The 20143-nt window shown below is 42.1% G+C and overlaps 1 protein-coding gene across 2 annotated transcripts in view; it reads right to left on the bottom strand.

Annotated features, from left to right (window-relative positions):
• Nucleotides 1–20143, bottom strand: part of RETREG1 (reticulophagy regulator 1) — a 155247-nt gene that overhangs the window by 15122 nt on the left and 119982 nt on the right. The gene's annotated exons all lie outside the window — the stretch shown is intronic.

The raw sequence follows: 20143 nt of genomic DNA, 5'->3' as shown, positions 1-20143 counted from the left end.
TTATCATCCTCAACATCCACACTAATATTGCATTTTCAGTACACCCTTGATCCTTGCACAACGCTCCACTGAATGCATGTATGTACAATTTATTGTTGGCCCTTCATGTTGGTCGTTCCCCTGCATCCAAGGATTTAGCCAACAACAGACCCTGTATATTTACTGTTGAGAAATATCCACTCTAAGTGGATGCACACAGTTCAAACCCGGGTTGTTCAACAGTCAGTGGTACTCCGTGTTGGTCAACTCAGTAGAAAACTGTTAGGCTCAACAAGATCTCACAATACCCCATATTTTTCTAGAGTATCTTTTCTCAACCATCATCAAAAAACATGCTGAACGTGGTGCACGTGCCAAGCACGTACTGTGGGTCCCCGTCTTCATTTTTTTCCACAGGAACTAAAAACTGTTCACAACTGCTCTAGGAAGGAGACATGCAGACACTGGGCATTTCTTACAAAGCCATCAAGTTCAAATGCCACTCTTGGAATCCTACCTTATCACATAAATATACCAAACAAGATCTACCAAGGGCCCCCAAATTCAAACATTCCATAGATAATTTTAAACAAATGTGTCCAGTAGAGGACACATTGTTAGTGAAGTGTCCTCTGAGCTGTGACTGCAAGGGTGCGAGAGTGAGACTGATCTCTAGATTGGACTCCAGTAGCCCCGGTGGCTCAGACGGTAAAGAGTCTGCCTGCAGAGCAGGAGACCCAGGTTCGATCCCTAGATGGGGAAGACCCCCTGGAGAAGGTAATAGCAACCCACTCCAGTATTCTTGCCTGGAAAATCCCATGACAGAGAGCCTGGAGGGCTACATTCCATGGGTCACAAAGAGTCAGGCGCAACTGAGCGACTAACACTTCCACACACTTTTTCTAGTTCAGCCGTTCAGTTGCATCTGACTCTCTGTGACCCCATGGACTGCAGCACGCCAGGCTTCCCTGTCCATCACCAACTCCCGGAGATTGCTCAAACTCATGTCCATCAAGTCCGTGATGCCATCCAACCATCTCATCCTCTGTCGTCCCCTTCTCCTCCTGCCTTCAACTCAGCCCTACGACAAATCAAAGCCACTTTGGCCCTTAGATGCTCAACTACCCAGAAACTGTTTCTCTTTAAAAAACTTTCAAATCAACACCAAGAAAACTATAAGCAATACAATTTCCCTTGTTAATATGAATTTTAAGCTAATTTAAGTGAGTTCAACAGCACTAAACAAGCAAAAAAAAAAAAAATGTCTTGTCCTTCCTCTTTGCTCTATCAGCCTCAACCAAAGCTCTGCCAGACAGTTGCTGAGTCTCCAGTGTTCAGGCCGATGCTACTCCATGAAGCAGACATTTGCCAAATGATTTCCCAACTATTGTAAGAAATGAACTTTTGGGGACGTCTAGCTATCACTCATTCCATTGTAATCATTAAAATAATAATAATCAAATTAGTTCCATTATGTTTTTCATAGATTTTTGTTAGAATTATATCTGCCAGTCAATTTAACCAAATGCTCATATACTACTTACTATGCCTAGAGAGTAGAAATTAAAGTCTTTATTTATTAGGTTAGCCAAATATTTTGTTTGGGTTTTTTCATAAGATGTTACCCCAAATGAACTTTTTGGCCAACCCAGCACGTCATGCACTGAGCCAGCCGCAGAGGAGCCTACCCTTGGCAATTTGTTAACAAGCCTACGTTGTTGTAGAAAGGAAGCCATAGGTTAGTAGCCAGTTCAGTTTTTACTCTCCTATACAAAATAGTTTCCCATTAAGTTGATGCACTGGCAAGGTTTTGTTACAGATAGTGACCTCCTAGCCAGGCACTGACTGTTTCTTTTAATAGGTCTGGAATCATTCATAGGATATGCAGGCCTAGTGCTAGATTTGGTCACCAGTGTCAGCAGGCTTGCTCAGTGAGTCATGAGTGGGTAGAGTTCATGAATACATACGTAATATCGTAATATTGAGGGGGAAAAAAATCACAGAAGAATACACACAGCATGATTTCATTTTTCTAAAGCTCAAAATCACATTAAGCCAACAGCTCTTTAAGCAAGGGAATGTTAAAAACAGAAAAAAAAACAAAATTCAGGAGAGCAGTTACCTCAGATGAGAGTGTGTAAGGAATAAGACTTAAGTTGACAATTCTTGAATATTCTTACGTTATATATCTTAATTCAAGTGCTGGATACACAAGAATGATGTATCAATATCACTGTTCTTAAAGCTATATACACGTACACACTCACAGCCTTGATTTAAAATTCCTTGATTGTTGTTGCTTTTCAGTCACTCAGTTGTGTCCGACACTTTGTGACCCCAAGGACTGCAGCATGGCCAGGCTTCCCTGTCCTTCACCATCTCCTGGAGCTTGTTCAAACTCCTGTCCATAGAGTCAGTGATGCCATCCAACCATCTCATCCTCTGTTGTCCCCTTCTCCTCCCGCCTTCAATCCTTCCCAGCATGAGGGTCTTTTCTAGTGAGTTGGCTCTTCACATCAGGTGGCCAAAGGATTGGAGCTTCAGCTTCAGCATCAGTCCTTCTAATGAATATTCAGGATTGATTTCCTTTGGGATTGATTGGTTGGATCTCCGTGCAGCCCAAGGGACTTTCAAGAGTCTTCTCCAACACCACAGTTCAAAAGCATCAATTCTTTGGTGTTCAGCATTGTTTATGGTCCAATTCTCACATCCATACATGACTACCGGAAAAAGCATAGCTTTGACTATATGGACCTTTGTCTGCAAAGTAATGCCTCTGTTTTTTAATACACTGTCTAGATTTATCATAGCTTTTCTTCCGAGGAGCAAGTGTCTTTTAATTTTGTGGCTGCAGTCACCATTTGCAGTGATTTTCGATGCTTAAATGCATAATCATTCTTTTAATTAAATGAGTAACATTCTTACATGAGTATATCCCATTTCACATCTTATAGTCAAAATACAAATGTTACCTCCTGTGACAGTACTTTGGGACAATAAATTCCACTGGCTACTTATCTTTATTTTGGACAAAATCCCCTTAGGGAGTTCCTTCATGAGCTAGTGGTTAGGGCTCAGTGCTTTCACTGCCGTGGCCAGGATTCAATCTCTATTTGGGGAACTAAAATCCTTGTGGCTCTCCGAAAATTTTTTTTTAAATGCCTTAAACAATTCTAATGATACCTGCATTACTGTAAAAATCACAAACAGAAATGAGAAATCCATTGTATACATCATGAAAATATCATCTAACAAAATGGGTTTTGGAAAGAGTGTAAATGCCTGAGATAAAAATAAATGTATAGATTGTCCTGAATAAAATTTAATGGAAATACAATTTAAGAAGAAAATTCAGAACTCAAGGGCCAAGAAGAGATGTCCCTCTACATGTACACTCTAATTAATAATGCACTTGGCAGAGTTACTTTCTGGGAGTTTCATAAGACTTTTAAACTGTCCAGTGGCTAATTCTGAGGACCAGTGGACCATAATTTCCATTGTCTTCCATTATATATAGTCTACCAGTAACTCACGTCACCACAGTTCTATTTAGGTAATTCAGTTACATAATATATTTGAATAATACAGTTATATAATTTAGGATGAGATGGGACAATTGATGGCAACTTTTCAAATTCCCTTCTTTTATAAATGGGGAAAGGGAGATCCCTATTTTCTCAGCTAGTTCAGGGCAGAGCCTGATTTCCAACACAGTTGTCTTCCCTTTAAAACACGTGCCCTCTTCAAGGGAAGAATCGGTTCAATGACATCTTGCAAGAGACCATGCATTGTAATTTAGAACAAGAAGGAACATAAGCTGATCAACCTCACTCCTTTAGAGTCAGGGGGAATGAAGTGTGACCAAGACCAGCAGGGCATCATTAGGACCTACTCTCTACAGAAAGAAAAAGGTACTTCCTGTTCAGAATCCAAATATTCATCAGAAGATAAGATTCATGCCTGATGGGTGGTGGACAAGTTAATACAGGTTACAGCTACACATACATACACACACGCGTGGGTGCACACAGGCTCTGAGTTGCTCCATAAAGAAACTCTAGGTTTTCCTAGAGAGCCTCGTCTGGAAAACGCATAACCAGAGAAAGGATCTCCTGTGAATACTGGACGATGCGAGGGAGACAGATCTTTTACATGGCATGTGGCTCTCTTCCCACCATCCTTGGCGCTGATCAACGTGCAACAAAAGACCCAACCAAGAGAAAAGGAGGCTGAAAAATGGTGTGAATCTTGGCCAAGTTATTATTTTTTTTAATCGTTAAAATTTGTTTAAACTCTATTTCGTATTCGGGAATCGCTGATTAACAAATGTTCTGCTAGTTGTTAATCAGCGACTCAGCCATACATATACACGTATCCATTCTCCCTCAAACTCCTCTCCCATCCAGGCTGCCACATAACACCGAGCAGTGTTCCCTGCGCTCTACACTAAGTCCTTGGCGGTGATCCATTTTTCAATACAGTGGCACGTATATATCCATTCCAAACTCCCTAACTACCCCTCACCTCCATCCTCCCCCAGCAATCGTAAGCTTGTGACTCTGCTTCTGTTTTGTGAGTTCACTTGTATCATTTCTTTTTAGATTCCACACGTAAGGGCTGCCATATGATATTTCTGCTTCTCTGTCTGACTTACCAAGTTCTTCACCAAAGAGTGTTAAGTGATCTGTGATTGATGCTCATCCAAGAGGAAAAAAAAAAAAGATACCAATGGCTTCAGCATTAATATTCCAGGGCTTAGGATTTTTCCTCCACAGTTTCAGAGAGAACATGCACTTCTTTTGTTGGTCTGCTTTATTTTTCTTTCCTTCCTTCCTCCCTAACCTTCACTTGCTTCCGCCCCCGGCTAATTTTCTCTCTCCATCCTGCGTCCAGCGAGGAGCAAATCTTTGGCACACTCCAGTCAGGAGACAAGGACAAGTGAGAGTCTCTCCGTCCTGACCATCAGCCCCAGCTTCCCAGACTCTCCAAGAATCCAGGTCACATGGTTCCCGGAGAAGCCACACCTCCCAGCCTTCCCATCTGTCACCTGGGCTCTGCCCAAGGGTCTGCAGCTGTGCAGAGCTTTCAAAACACACCATTTAGTTACATTCTCCCTTTTTAAAAAATTGATTTATTTTTAATTGAAGAACAACTACAATATTGTGTTGGTTTCTGCCATACATCAACACGGATCAGCCACACATATACATATGTCCCTCCCTCTTTAGCCACCCTCCCATCCCCATCCCGCCCCTCTAGATTGTCACGGAGCCCCAGTTTGAGTTCCCAGAGTCATATAGCAAACTGCAGTCTCCTTTTTGAGAAACACTAAAGGGATAGATTTTTGACAAAGAACATGCTCAAGACAAGCAGCTCCTTACTGAAGAACCAACATGGTTCCACCAGCCTGAGAAGTTCTAAGGGAAATGGCTCCTGAGACAAGCAGCCTCACTTTGTCCCAGAAGGGAGCTCTGGGTTCCCGGAAGGCGAAGCCAACATCCCTTCCTTCTGCCTGTGTGTGTGTGTGTGTGTGTGTGTGTGTGCGTGTGTGTGTGTGCGTGTGTGTGCACCATGCGCTCAGTTATGTCCAAGTCTTTTCAACCCCATGGACTGACTCTGTCCATGGAATTGGAAAAATGAAAAATAAGTAAAAATGAAAGTCACTCAGTTGTGTCTGACTCTTTGCGACCCCATGGACCATATGGTCCATGGAATTCTCCAGGCCAGAATACTGGAGTGGGTACCCTTTCTCTTCTCCAAGGGATCTTCCCAACCCAGGGATCGAACCCAGGTCTCCCGCACTGGAGGCGGTTTCCTTACCAACTGAGCTATCAGGGAATAATTATAATACAATTAGGCACAGACATTAGATGTGGCCAAAGTAATCTCTTTGGGCAGTTCCCACGTGGAAAGTGTGTGTGAACTCCAGAGCACTGGTTAAACAGCAGTCATGGCCTTACTCCAGAGACTCTGGTAAAGCAGGCCTGGAGCGACCTCAGAAATCTGCCCTTTGAAAATAGCATCCCAGGTGATTCTCAGGCAGGAGTTTCTTTTCTTTAAAATTAATTTTTATTGGAGTATAGTTGCCTTACCACACTGTTATTTTCTACCATACCAAAGAAAATCAGCTATTTGCTGTTGTTCACTCGCTAAGTCGTGTGTGATTCTTTTTGACCCCACGAAATGCAGCACACCAGACCTCCCTGTCCCTCACCGTCTTCCAGAGTTTGCTCAAACCCATGTCCATTGAGTCAGTGATGCTATCTAACAATCTCATCCTCTGTTGTCCCCTTCTCCTCCTGCCCTCAGCCTTTCCCAGCATCAGGGTCTTTTCCAATGAGTCAGCTCATCATATCAGGTGGCCAAAGTGCTGGAGCTTCAGCTTCAGCGTCAGTCCTTCCAATGAACATTCAGAGTTGATTTCCTTTAGGATGGACTGGTATACGTGTACGTATATCCTCCCTGTTTGGGATTTCCCTCCCGTTTAGGTCCCCACAGAGCACTGAGCAGAGCTTCTTGTGCTCTACAGTCGGTTCTAGAGAGCATCAATAGTGTGTATACGTCAGTCTCCATTTCCCAATTCTCCCTGCAGCTCCTCCATCCAACTCTTCCTCATCCTCCCCTCCTTGGTGTCCGTAAGTATTTGCTCTCTACATCTGTGTCTCTACTTCTCCTTTGCAAATAAGTTCACCTTGAGTCAGGTGTTTCTTATCCTAAGAGCAAAATAAGAAACACCCAGTGAGAAAATCACATAGGATTCTTGTTTCAAAAATAAGAGACAAAAGGGGAATTCTGCTTCAGGCAAGATGGTATAGCAGGGACCCAACTTGTCCTTCCAGAGCAGGGAGGTGCCACCCCCTCCTAAGGTGGGTCCTGGCAGCTAGCTGAATTGAGGAGGCAGACGTGAGAATACAGAGAGGCTGGAGCTGGCAGGACAGTGTGTGGGGGGAGGTAGGGGGTAAGAGCTTTCACAGAGTACAAGGCCACCTCCAGGGTCCCCTGGACCCTCCAGCTGAGGGGACCACACCGTACGAATGAGGAACAAAAAGCATCAGAAAGGATGTGGGGGAATGAGGGAAGGGAGGCCTGTGCTCACAGGGCTGGGGAGGACACTGGATCCCACCGACGGGACTAGAAATGCTCAGAATTCACACAACTGGGTAGGGTGCTCAGAGGTCCGACCTCAGTAGTGGAGAATAATGAGTCCAGACTGAAATGCCACTGTGATCCTAACATGTCTTAAAGTAGGGTCTCAAAGGATCCCACTGATTTAAAGTAATATAACTGTCATGCTGTTGTTTAGTCGCTAAGTCGTGTCTGAGTCTTTGTGACCCCGGGGACTGTAGCCCGCCAGGCTCCTCTGTCCATGCAATTTCCCAGGCAAGAATCCTTGAGTGCGTTGCCATTTCCTCCTCCAAACTCTGTCATACATGGAAATAAAAAGTGGTGAGTTCTGTTATGGACCAAATAACCCACATGGTCAAACTGGGATCTAAATGATTTTCTAATTTTTTTCTTTCATACCTTTTTTAATTCAGTTGAGTTTTCGTTTATTTATAACATAGAAACTTACAAAAACAAAAATTTTTTAAGTATATAATTTACAGTCTCATCAAAAACCACCAAATTCCTAGGAGTAAATATTACAAAAGATACATAAATCTCTACCCTAAAAGCTACAAAATATTAGTAAGAAAAACTTAAGAAAACCTTAGTAAATAGAGGAGTATGTTCACGGAGTAGATATATTGGCATATTGTAAACATGTCAATTTTCTCCAATTTGACCTACAAATTCAAAATCTCATCAGATTTTATGCCAGTTGGCTGCCTAATCCCAAAATTTACATGACAATTTAAAATGCCAAGAACAGCCAAGGAAATCTTGAAGAAGATGCACCAAGGTCCAGACATATGCTACTATATTTCAAGATCTATTGCAAAGCTATTAAATACACATGCACACACAGATGTGCATGAACATATAGCTATAATTTTGGTTTTCCTTTATCTTTTGTTTGCTGCTTTCAGTGTAAAGGGTTATGCACCCTTCATGACATTTGTTCCTAGAAATCTGATGGGTTTTGATGCTGTCATATATGATGTACTCTTTTAATATATGCACAGTGACTTCCTTGTACGGTATTTATTCGACAAAATATCAAACTAACAAATGATAATGGTGGCACTATAGTTCAGTGGTAAAGAATTATCTTCATCTTTTTTCACTGAAGTATAGTTAATTTACAATATTGTGTTGGTTTCACATATACAGCAAAGTGCTTTTCTTTTACATGACTGTGTATCTTTTCTGTTTAAAATCTACTTAACTAAAACACTGTCTAAATTTTATATTAAAAGGCACACTAGCCTTTGCACAGTTTAAGGGCTCCGCACATGAACCAGGAGTGCACTTGGCTTTCCGGGTGCAGCACACAATTCTCCCCGTTAGGGGGTTCTGTGAGACTAAGAATTGTGACGCCCGGGTGCTCTTTAAAAATAGACGGTAATTCCGGAGGAGAGAACACGCGCCAGCTGCCTGTCTCATCTCTTTCACTCCCAAGTGTCTTTGAGCACAACCAAAAATAATGCTGAAATAAATTAATCTGGCAGAGTACAAACAATGCATTTCAGTATCATTTCCCTTTCGGTTCATTTCAATCAATCTACATTGATTGTAGATTGTCTGTCTGTCGTTCACCAGTCCCACCTCAGGGATCTCTAGATGATCTCACTACATCTCAACCAGTGAGCAAAAGGGTTAGGTGTGACCCCAAAATGAGTTCTCTCTTGCTCGCATTGTATATGAAACTCACTTTTATAAAATGACATTTCATTGAATCGAGGGCCATTTGGGGGGGGGGGGGGACACTCAAAATCTAAGCTGGGGATTAGCTATACTAGGAGAGCCTGGTGAATATGCTACTATCATTTCATTATTGTCTATTTTATAGGATAATAGATCTTTTTAGTAGATCTAAAAGCGAAACTTGGAGAAGGAAATGGCAACCCACTCCAGTATTCTTGCCTGAAAAATCCCACGGACAGAGAAGCCTGGCAGGCTACAGTCCACAGGGTCCCAAAGAGCTGGACATGACTGAGCAGCTGAGCACAATGAACCTAAAACTCAGAAGATATTTTTAAAACTGAAAATTTTTCAAAGCAAAAGAAGAGGTTTTAATATACCAAAGTTTAAATCCTTGCACATATTTCCTTTTTAATTTTTTTTTAAATTGTGGTCAAAGCAACATAACATACTATTTTAACCATATTTAACTGCACAGTGGCGTGGCACCAAGTGCATAGACACGGTTGGGCAACTCTCACCTTCATCCGTTGGCTGAATTTCTCTCCTTCCTAAACTGAAACTCTGTCCTTGTTAAACACCAACTCCCCGTCTCCCTCCCCACTCCTCAGCTGGCCCCTGGCAACTACCAATGTACTTTCTGACTATGAATTTGACTATTTGGCTGCCTGATACAAAGAGCTGACTCACTGGAAAAGGCCATGGTGCTGGAAAAGACTGAGGGCAGGAGGAGAAGGGGGCGACCAAGGATGAGATGGTTGGATGGCATCATCAACTCAATGGACATGAGTTTGAGCAAGCTCCGGGGGATGTGAAAGACAGGGAAGCCTGGTGTGCTGCAGTTCATGGGGTCGCAAAGAGTTGGATACAATTTACTGACTGAACAACAACAAGGTCCCTTGTATAAATGGAATTATATACATGCAGACAGTATGCGTCTGCATCTAATGCATATTGGAATAACTCTTGCACATATTTCTTGAGCTTTAGATTTGAGGAGATAATCACCAACAAGAGACAGGAATCATGGAGCAGATGGAGAGAGACAGCAAGCAGGACAAGGAGTGTGAGGAGTAGGGGTGAGAGGGGGTAGAGGCTATGAATGAATCCTGACGCTCGGTGTGAGGTCATCTGGTTTCTGTTGAGTCCAAAAGAAACCCAAACATAGATGCCCTCTTTGTAGAGTCCATTCCCCCTTTTTTGGCTTTAGCTGGCTTCAGTCTGATTTCTGGCATTTACAATGTAAAACAAAGTGCTACATTTTTCAGGGAGGAGGGGTGCAATGGAGAACTGTAGAATATATTTTAAATTATAAGGTAGAAACAACTATTAAAAAGAGTTATGGAATAAGATTCCACAGAGTTTAGCATGACAGTTTAGTTTCTTTTTTGCTTTCCTGCAGGCTCAAATGGTAAAGAATCTGCCTGCAATGCAGGAGACCAGGTTCGATCCCTAGGTTGGGAAGATATCCTGGAGAAGGGCATGGCAACCCACTCCAGTATTCCTGCCTGGAGAATTCCATGGACAGGGGAGCCTGGCAGGCTATAGTCCTTGCGGCCGCAAGTAGTAGGACACAACTGAGAGACTTTCACTTTTACTTTCTGGGTTTTTTGTTTTTTTTTTAGTTTTAAGTACTTGCATGGTTTCATTTGTTAGTTTTTTCACTGTTTCATTTTTTATTTGTACTTAAGTACAGTTGGTATACAATCAACTTGTAATACTGATATACAATATTATATGTTACAGGTATACAATATACTGGTTCATAATTTCTAAAGGTTATACTCTATTTATAGTTATGAAATATTGGCTGTATTCCCTCTGTTGTGCAACATATCCTTGTAGTTTATGTTATATCTAATAGCCTGTGCCTCTTACGCCCCTCTACTCCTATGTGGCCCTGTCCCCTCCTCCCCAATGGTAACCACTAGTTTGTTCTATTTTCTGTCATAGTCACCACTTTATTATATTTTTTAGATTCCACATGTAAGTAAGAAGATACAGTATTCTTTCTCTCTTTCTCTGTCTGACTTATTTCACTTAGTATAACACCCTCTAAGTCTACTTACATTTTTGCAAATGGTAAAGTCTCATTCTTTTCATGGTTGAGTAATATTCCATCATACACATACACCACGTCCTTTTAATCCATTCATATGTTGATGGACACTTAGGTCGCTTTCATATCTTGGCAATTGTAAATAATGCTGCTATGAACTCTGGGATGCATATATATTTTCAAATTAGTGCTCTTTAGAAGTTCTATTTAGATGACCTTTTAATAAATTTAGATGAGGTCTATTTAGATGACGTTAGATAAATTTAGATGATGTCTATTTAGATGACATTTAAATAAAGTTTTAATAGAATGGAAGGATGGAAACAGAACAAAAACTCACACCAAAAAAGATGATGAAAACTTCAAGTAAAGGGGGTTCCAGACAATGTGAAATCAGAATAAAAACTAATTCTTCCAAGGAGCCAAGCACCATCCTATGATGTTGAAAACATACCATCACATTCAATCCTTACATCCAGCCTATGCATGAGGTGCGATTTATTATTCTGCCCTACAGATGAGGAAACTAAGGCTTAGATACATTAACTGCTGAGGTCAGAGAACAAATACACATGGAATAGGAAACCTTCCTAAATGGAACTGAAAATGCTGATCATGAGAAGTGAGACACAAGAAGAACTTCCTGGAATGGAACTTGGCAGTCTTTCAAAGATGAATGGGAAAGAATGCTAGAGCAGTAACACGGATGGATTACGGACCCCAGAATGCTGACCTACAGAAATAGAGATGCTGAAGAAGGTTCAGCTTCATCTAGGTTCCCAGGGGAAGCTTGGGACCCAGGAGTTTAGATTCCTATTTCCTGTCTTCACTGCTTCAGCTAATTATATTCCATGACCCTCAAGTGATTCCATATCCTGTGCCAAGGCTAATGACACCATGTATGATTTTTATTCATTTATCTGAATGCTTCTATATGTTACCTATCACAATATTTAGTGTGTATTCCTTTATATGTGTAAGAATACACCATACACAAAAAGTCTAAATAATTTGCAAACCAACTTTCACTTACATGGAATGTTTTAATTTTCTCTTCTCAGAAATGAGGCATTAAAGTGCCACTGAAATTAGGTAATAAGGAAATAGGGCTCATTTATTCCAAACATTTCCTGAACTGGGAATTGGTGTTTTGGGTGGAATTCCTTCTGGCAAAACCTGGGTCTTAATGCCATGGAGATCCCTGGATCCAGGCCCACATTCTGTTACTTTCACGTGACTCACGAGCACCGGTGAGACCCATGGGGACAGGACTGGGGCCCGTGATGTCATTCAGAATGTGAAACTCCATGAATATTCATCTTGTTATGGGGACAGGATATGTTTATTGCTGTTGGGCAACGTCAACTCATTAAAGAATATTTTCATCTATTGCTGTTTTCGCTCAAACACATGTGCAAGTACACACACACACACGCATACCTTTCTACTCACTCTTTAGATTCTCCATATCCCTAAGCACTCATATTGCAATAACCATTTCCAAAGATCTTTAGAAGAACTGTCAAACTACCTCCAGAGGAAATACATTATTTTACACTTTCTGGTTTTATTATTAATCCATACGGATTGGAAATTAAAGCTGAACCACATTTTATAGAAAGTCAACAAAGTCAACATCCCATATATTGACAAACTTTTGAAGGAGGCAATGTGTTATAACCTAAGCTGTCACCTAGCAACGGGGACAAACAGCTGCTTCACCCATCGCACCTATAAATATACCTTGGCCCCGAGCCCTCCATCACCCTGCCATTCTCAGCTGGTGACTAACGGTCTCATGTTCTCTGTTGGTAGTGAACATCTGTTGATGTTAACTCCTGCCGAATTTTTCTTAGAAAGGTCAATCAGTCTCCAGTTACAGGTTTGGACATTTCTTACTGCGATGTGTTATGACTGTTTTTAATCCTCCAGATCCACGGCGTGTTCCCCTGTGTGCAGGCGTGTTTGCGCGTGAGGGTGTGTAGGCAGAGAAACAAAATAAAAAACAGGGATTTGTTTCCCTGCACAAACAGTCACAGAATTAGAACCATGACAAAGCAAATGAGAAATGTCAACTGGAGGATTAAATAAGCAAACACGAGATTAAGAAATTACATAGCACTCCATGTGAAGCCCTCACTTTCTCAGATCAACGAGCCACGTGGACATCCTTCTCCCCGGGCCAGGGACCAGGAGGCCCACCTCAGTGTGGGCTCTTCCTGCCCTGAGAAGCTGGGCCTCACCTCCCTCCGGGCAACTTGGTGTTTTATTCGGAGCTCTTTCTCTCTTTTTATACCACGTCTCAAAGGAATTAGAGATCAGTCACTTTATGAAACTGCCCATTCTTCCACCTCAGCCTCTGCCCTGCCACTTCCCCAGGGAGCAGAGATCATCAATGATCAATTCACCAAAACCATCTGGAAGCCTGGCATTTGGTTGCCCATCATATTACTTTAAAAAAAAAAAAAGAAAACTTCTTTTGTATTGGGGTATAGATGATTTACAATGCTGTGATAGTTTCAGGTGAACAATAAAGGGATTCAGCCACATATACACATGTATCCATTCTCCCCCAAACTCCCCACTTCAATCCAGGCTGCCATATAACGTTGAACAGAGTTCCCTGTGCTATACAGTAAGTTGGTTATCCATTTTAAATACATTTGTGTGTACATGTCCATCCCAAACTCCCGAATTATCCCTCTCCCCCTTCTTCCCACTCCCCCACCCCCTGCAACCATAAGTTCCTTCTCAAAGTAGGATCTGTTACTGTTTTGTAAATTCGTTTCTATAATTTCTTTTTAGATGCCCATCACACTACTTCTTATGCTTCTAGCTTCTATGAACAGATGCCCATAGTAGTTATTTTCCAGTGTTTTCAATTTTGTTAATTTTTCAACAAGTAGACTTTGCTAAGCCAAGGACATGAACAATTTAAATTCCATTAGAAGCTCCTAACAGGCTCCTACTTGAGACCTTCAGGAGAGTCAACACCCTTTCATTTGTGAACACTGAAATCTGCTTTAATAACTACCCCTGAGGAAAGAAAAGGTTTCTACTTTATCCCTCAAGGACAATACCTGAGAACCAGGAAACATTCTCCAAAGAAAACAGAAATTGTTCTTGAGAAGCACGTTTGCTAATTCAGATATAAGCCTTTCTCTGCATTCTGTTTGGGATCAACATTTCCAATGAAGTACCATCCAGGATTTACCATAGTTGGAGTCAAAAGAAAATGTCCCCTCCCTGCTTTTTCTTAAAACAAACAAAACCCTTTGACCTAGTTGCATGAAACCTAAGCTTCTGTGACAATACTGAAGAATGTATTTCTTATGGTGCAAAATGTTTCATTAACTGTATATTTCCTCATTTTGTTTTTTGAGAAACCTTAGCCATAGCACTGGGCTGGAATAGGTATATATAACCTAAACAAGCTGAATGATGATCAAAGTCCTCCAAGAAGTAATTTTTTTTTTATAAAGGTCAATTAACATCAATTTTGTTTCGAGAATTTGTTGGCAGCCTTTGTGTTAAGGGGGTCTTGGAATATGGCAAACGGGAAGTCAGTGACTATCTGTCATTGAGGTATTTATTAAAAATGCTACACTGCTGGGACTTTCCTGGTGGGCCAGTGGTTAAGAATTCATCTTCCAATGCAGGGGACACGGTTTCGGTCCCTGGTCGGGGAACTAAGATCCCGCCTGCCACAGGGCAGCTGAGATCAAGCACCATCACAGAAGAAGCCCAAGAACTGTAATGAAGAATATGTTTCACTATGATTATATATATATTTCTTTTCCCTTATATTTCCTCTGATTTTTGCTCTATGTATCTTTGTTTCTTTGTTGTTAGGTGTCTAATGGTTTATGATATCTGTCTTCTCTGTGAATTGCACCTTTCATCATTAAAAATACTCATCTTTGTTTCATTTAAAAATAAATAAATTTAAACAAAATAAAGAAGACTCAGCACAGACACACACACACACACACACACACACACACACACACACACACAAATGCTACACTGTTAAATCCCGGGCTCCAGTCTCACCTTAGATCTTTAAAGAGTGAATTTCTTGTTTATTTTCTTTTAAAAGCCAGTAAACAATGTTGATGATTCCTACAAGAATGTGTGGAGAAGGAAATGGCAACCCACTCCAGTACTCTTGCCTGGAAAATCCCATGGACGGAGGAGCCTGGTGGGCTACAGTCCATGGGGTCGCAAAGAGTCAGACACGACTGAGCGACTTCACTTCACTTCACAAGAATGTGCCCCTACCAAGATCACTGTTACCAGTCACAGAAAAAATGAGAGTAGCGTTATGATGTCTTATTGCTTGCTAAACTGGTCATCAGCCTCCCTCAAAAGCAGATTTTTAACAATGAGGTACTGTGTGGATATTGCATGTTTTAATAGTGAATGAGTACAAGGCCATATCCAACAGCAGCGTGGCGGGAGGTGGGGGTGTGTCTGGCACGAACTAGAAAGGAGTATGTGTGGACCTGGCACAGTTACCGAGGAGCCACGTTTTGTTGGGGAAGGGGGTGCAGTGGTTGATGCTGTGGAGTGAAGACAAACTTCAGAAGAAGTTATTTCTTCTGGTGATAGCTTCTTTAAGAAAACAAAAATTCGAAAAAGCAATTAATACAGCCTGTCTGCTTTTAGAGAGTTGTTACAGGAATGCATTTCCCCTACTTTCTCCTACACAGAGCAGCAGTGCGAATCTGGCTGATACAGAGAAGGAGAAACAGCATATGACACCCCTTATATGTGGAGTCTGAAAAGAAACAATACAAAAGAACTTACTTACAAAACAGAAAGAGACTCATAGACTGAGGGAACGAACTTAATGGTTGTGAGGGGCCACGGCGGGGGGAAGGATGGGGTGGAAGGGATCATTAGGGAGTTTGGGATGGACACGTACACGCTGCTATATTTAAAATGGATAACCGACAAGGGTCTACTGTGTAGCACAGGGAACTCTGCTCAGTGTTATAGGCCAGCCTAATGGGAGGGGAGTTTGGAGAAGAATCAGTTCAGTTCAGCCACTCAGTCGTGTCCGAGTCTTTGCGACCCTGCGGACTGCAGCATGCCAGGCTTCCCTCTCAAGAGTCTTCTCCAACACCACACGGAGAAGAATGGATACGTGTATATATATGGCTGAGTCCTTTGACTGTTCACTTGAAGCTATCATAATATTGTTAACTGGCTGATCGGCTAGACTCCGATACAAAATAAAAAGTTTAAAAAAAAAAAGAATTTGGCTGGTAATGAACTAAAAAGGAGTTACCTTCAGTGCATTTTTCACCACCTTGATAATTGTTATTGTTCATTTTATACCTGAAAAGTGGAGGGGTTCCTACAAACACTTATTTAAAGAGTTCCCCCAACATTTCATTTCATTCACAATAACAATTTGCTTAGAAAACCTTATCCTTAAAAACTCATATTCCCTTGTGTAATGTAGTTCGATGCAAATAAAGGAGACTGGAATGATCTAGGCTGAACTTCACGCCAGTGAGAGAGGTGCCTGCCGTCTCCCCCGTCCTCTTTCATCTTTGCAGATACTCACGGCTGCCTCCAGAATGCAAACTCCTTCTCTGCTGTTCAGGAGAATCTAAAGACTGCCACGAGCGATTTCCGTGTGGGTAAACTGCCAAGCCAGTATATTGGAGAACACCTGCTTGTCCAATATTGTAGCCATTTCTAGGAAGCTACCAACACTGAATCAGATCTCCTAGGAAAGTGTGTGTTCGCACCTCCCCAGCTTGCTCGGGCCCCATGTTATTGGCCAAAAAGTTTATTCCAGCTTTTCCATAAGAAGTTATGGGAAAAAATTTTTGGCCAGTCCAATACATCCATACCCATTACTCCTCTCCCTCTAGGTCACTATTTACTGGATTATCTCGTCAGTGAAACGCTACAGGCCTTCACGTTTTTACATACAGAATGTATTATGGTCCCATGTTCTGCTCATACTCTATTGCAGGGGAGCAAAATTTGCCACCCCAAATTGTGGATGATTTTGAGCTGAAAACAATCAAGGCCCAAAAGAACTCAGGAAGAAACTTTGACCTTCCCCCTAAAATGCCTAAAATAACGTAGATAGAGGGTCTGTCTCAGGAACCAAGCGAGAATCAGAGACGTCGGCAAAGAACAGGATCTGAGTATGGTGGCAGAAACTCAGCAGGCCCAGAGATCAGAGTCCACGCTGGGTCCCATTGCTCTGCAGGCCCAGCCAAGCTTCACTTACCAAACATTTGCTTTTTTAAAAATTTATTTGGTTGTGCCAGGTCTTAGCTGTGGCACGTGGGATCTAGCTCCCTGATCAGGGATGGAACTTTTGCCCCTTGCACTGGGAGTGTGGTGTCTTAAGCACTGGACCATCAGGGAAGTCCCCAAATGTTTGCTTTTCTAGTTCCATGTCAACTGCCTTCTAGTCTTAAAAGTTCGAAACCACTACCCCCAACACTCTCTGTGTCTTTAGCTAAAGATGGTAGTTAAGGTGAAGGTTTTGGCCATTGCAGACAGTTACTCAGTTCTCCTGAGTGTCTCTCATGTATATACATGCTAATAAACTTCTGTTTGATTTTGTTTTGTTCATCTATCTCATGCCAATTTAATTCTTAGACTGGCCAGAAGCACCTAGAAGGGTTGAGGAAAGTTTTTTCCTCCCCAACACTATAACATGAAATAGACTTGATAAGACCCTGAGTAAGGTGAAATAGCTTTTTGATTAACCTTAATCGTTTACTTTTTTTGAGTCCTGCCCCAAGGCCACAAGTGCAAGGCCTTGTACCAATGCCACAGAAGCGGAGCCCAGAACCAAGGTCATCTCCGAAGCGGACTGAGCCCCTTCGTGACTGTTGTCAAAAGCCCCCTTTGTCGTCAGCAGCAGGCTTCCTGCCTCATATTAGGCAAAATGCCCACCCCGGAAGTCACCCTATGGTGTCCTAACCAATCACCTAATGCCAACTTTCCAGCAGGAATTTTCCTTGTCTTGAAGCTATAAAAATTGGCTGCTAGTCCTCCAAAAGTGTCGACTCTCCCTGGTGTGTCAGGAGGTTGGCATGCTGCATTTGCAGTACCCTCAGTATCTCTGCTTTTTGCTTTTAATAAACTCACCCCCTTCTGAAATGCTCTGTGTCAGCAAACCCTTTTCCAACCCACACTCGGACTGCCTCAACACTTTTCCCCATGTGGAACCATCCAGAACCACAAGGACAAGACTACTGCGACATGGCATGTAACTGGGCCTGGACATTCCCAGGGTGGTCTCCATTCGGTTAAGTAGATCAGTAAGTGAAAGTCACTCAGTCATGTCCAACTCTTTGCGGCCCCATGGACTATACAGTCCATGGAATTCTCAGGCCAGAACACTGGAGTGGGTAGCCTTTCCCTTCTCCAAGGGATCTTCCCGACCCAGGAATCAAACCGGGGTTCTCCTGCATTGTAGGCAGATTCTTTACCAACTGAGCTATCAGAGAAGCCCTAAGTGGATCAGTAAAGTGATGCTAAATATTTCATCCTGAGCTCCTTGTGAGTTCATCATCCTTGGTGACAGCCTTAATGATAACGGGTCTTTAGGGAACTGACCACAGCCAAAATAAAACCAATGGAGGCAGATGGTCAAAGAAAATCATCTATAATTAAACAACATGATGACTATTTTAAACAAATATGCACTGAAAGACAGAGGGAGATCTTTTAATCATTGTCTTGAAAGACATTCTATGTTTAGAACTGTATTTTGAGCAGGACTGAGTTCATCATGCACATTCTTGTTTTTCCCTAGCTCATGCTACCATGCATTTTCAAGAAATGGAAAAGATAGCTCATCAAAATGCTGGGTTCTAGAAAAGGTAATTGCTTCTACAGACAGATATATGCCTTTGCTTCTCTTATCATAAACAAAAGCCTATACCTTCTAATTTATGTACTTTTAACAAAACTATCCAGTACCGACATGGCCTGAACAATCCCTGAACATAGTGTAGCCAGCACACACCCCAGACGCTAAGAATATGATTAGGTTCACTGAAAAATTAAGTTTATTTTGAATATATAGCCCGAGAGGCCAGGAATGAATCAACTGTTATGAAGGGACTCTTTGGAATCATAAGAGGAAATGAAATTAATGTTCTTCTCATGGGTTATGCTAAAGAATGCAGGAATATAATAATACACAAATCAGCGGCACAGCAACCCCAGAAGTCCCTGGGGAGCCATTCTGACTACTCCACAGGAGGAACTCAGGTTTCTATAAACTAAGGAGCTGGACCAGAATGGATATTAACTGATTTTGGATAATACTTAGCCCTCTTTGAACTATCTCAGGGATTCAGAGGGTTCATGGGCCCCAGGTTGAGTACAGCTGGATATGATCATCAATGACACCTTCTGCTCAAGGATTTTATAATCCATTCACATTTACCTGAACTCAGGAAAACTCTAGATATGTCCTCTACTTTCATGAAATAAACGTTTATTTTCTACTATAAAGAGTCAATTTAGAAACTGATATTCACTTTAGAGAGGACTGTTTAAAGCTGACAACATCCCTTAACACACCCCTGGTGATACCGATAGGAAAAAGAACCTCCACCATTAGCTATCAGCGATCTGTCAAGTACTGACGTCAAAGTGTCAGATCCCAGGCCAAGAGAGGTTCCCAGCAAACAGACCTTGTGATAAGCTGTGAGGGCCCCATCTGCTTCCATTCTCTGAGGCAGTGAGGATACTAAAGATGTAAACTGTCAATATCTGTGGTCCTAGGATGGAGAAACCTAAAACCATATAAGGAATTTCATGAGTTGGAGCAAACTCCGGGAGATAGTGAAAGGCAGGGATGGCTGGCGTGTTGCAGTCCACGGGGTCGCAGAGTCAGACACAACTGAGCAACAGAACAAGGAAGGTTCATCTTTCCCTTACTGATTTCCCGGCCGGGCCCTGGGGACTGCAAAGCCAGAGCAGATGCCCTGTCCAGCCAGCCCACCCTCTGCAGGCTCAGTCAGCTGGACCCTCGTGGTGGCCCCAAGGCTCCAACCTTCACTGGTTTGTTATCTTTCTTTTCCAATGTCGCTAAAACATGTGAGTTGAAATTCTGTGTCAGGTCAAAGCAGGACCTCTGATTTCACCGGGAACATTGAGCAGAAGATTGCAGAGATGAGGGTCAGAAGGCAAAGGCAAATTTGCCAGAAGCAATGGGTGCTCCTTACTGTCAGGGCCTAATTACCTGGGAGTGATTAAACTTCCTAGCTCAGATTTTCATCATGGGGATTAAAAGAGCAAACACAG

Source organism: Cervus elaphus, chromosome 25 (assembly GCF_910594005.1).
Source record: "Cervus elaphus chromosome 25, mCerEla1.1, whole genome shotgun sequence".
Lineage (NCBI taxonomy): Eukaryota > Metazoa > Chordata > Mammalia > Artiodactyla > Cervidae > Cervus > Cervus elaphus.
This window is presented reverse-complemented; position numbering and strand designations above follow the sequence as displayed.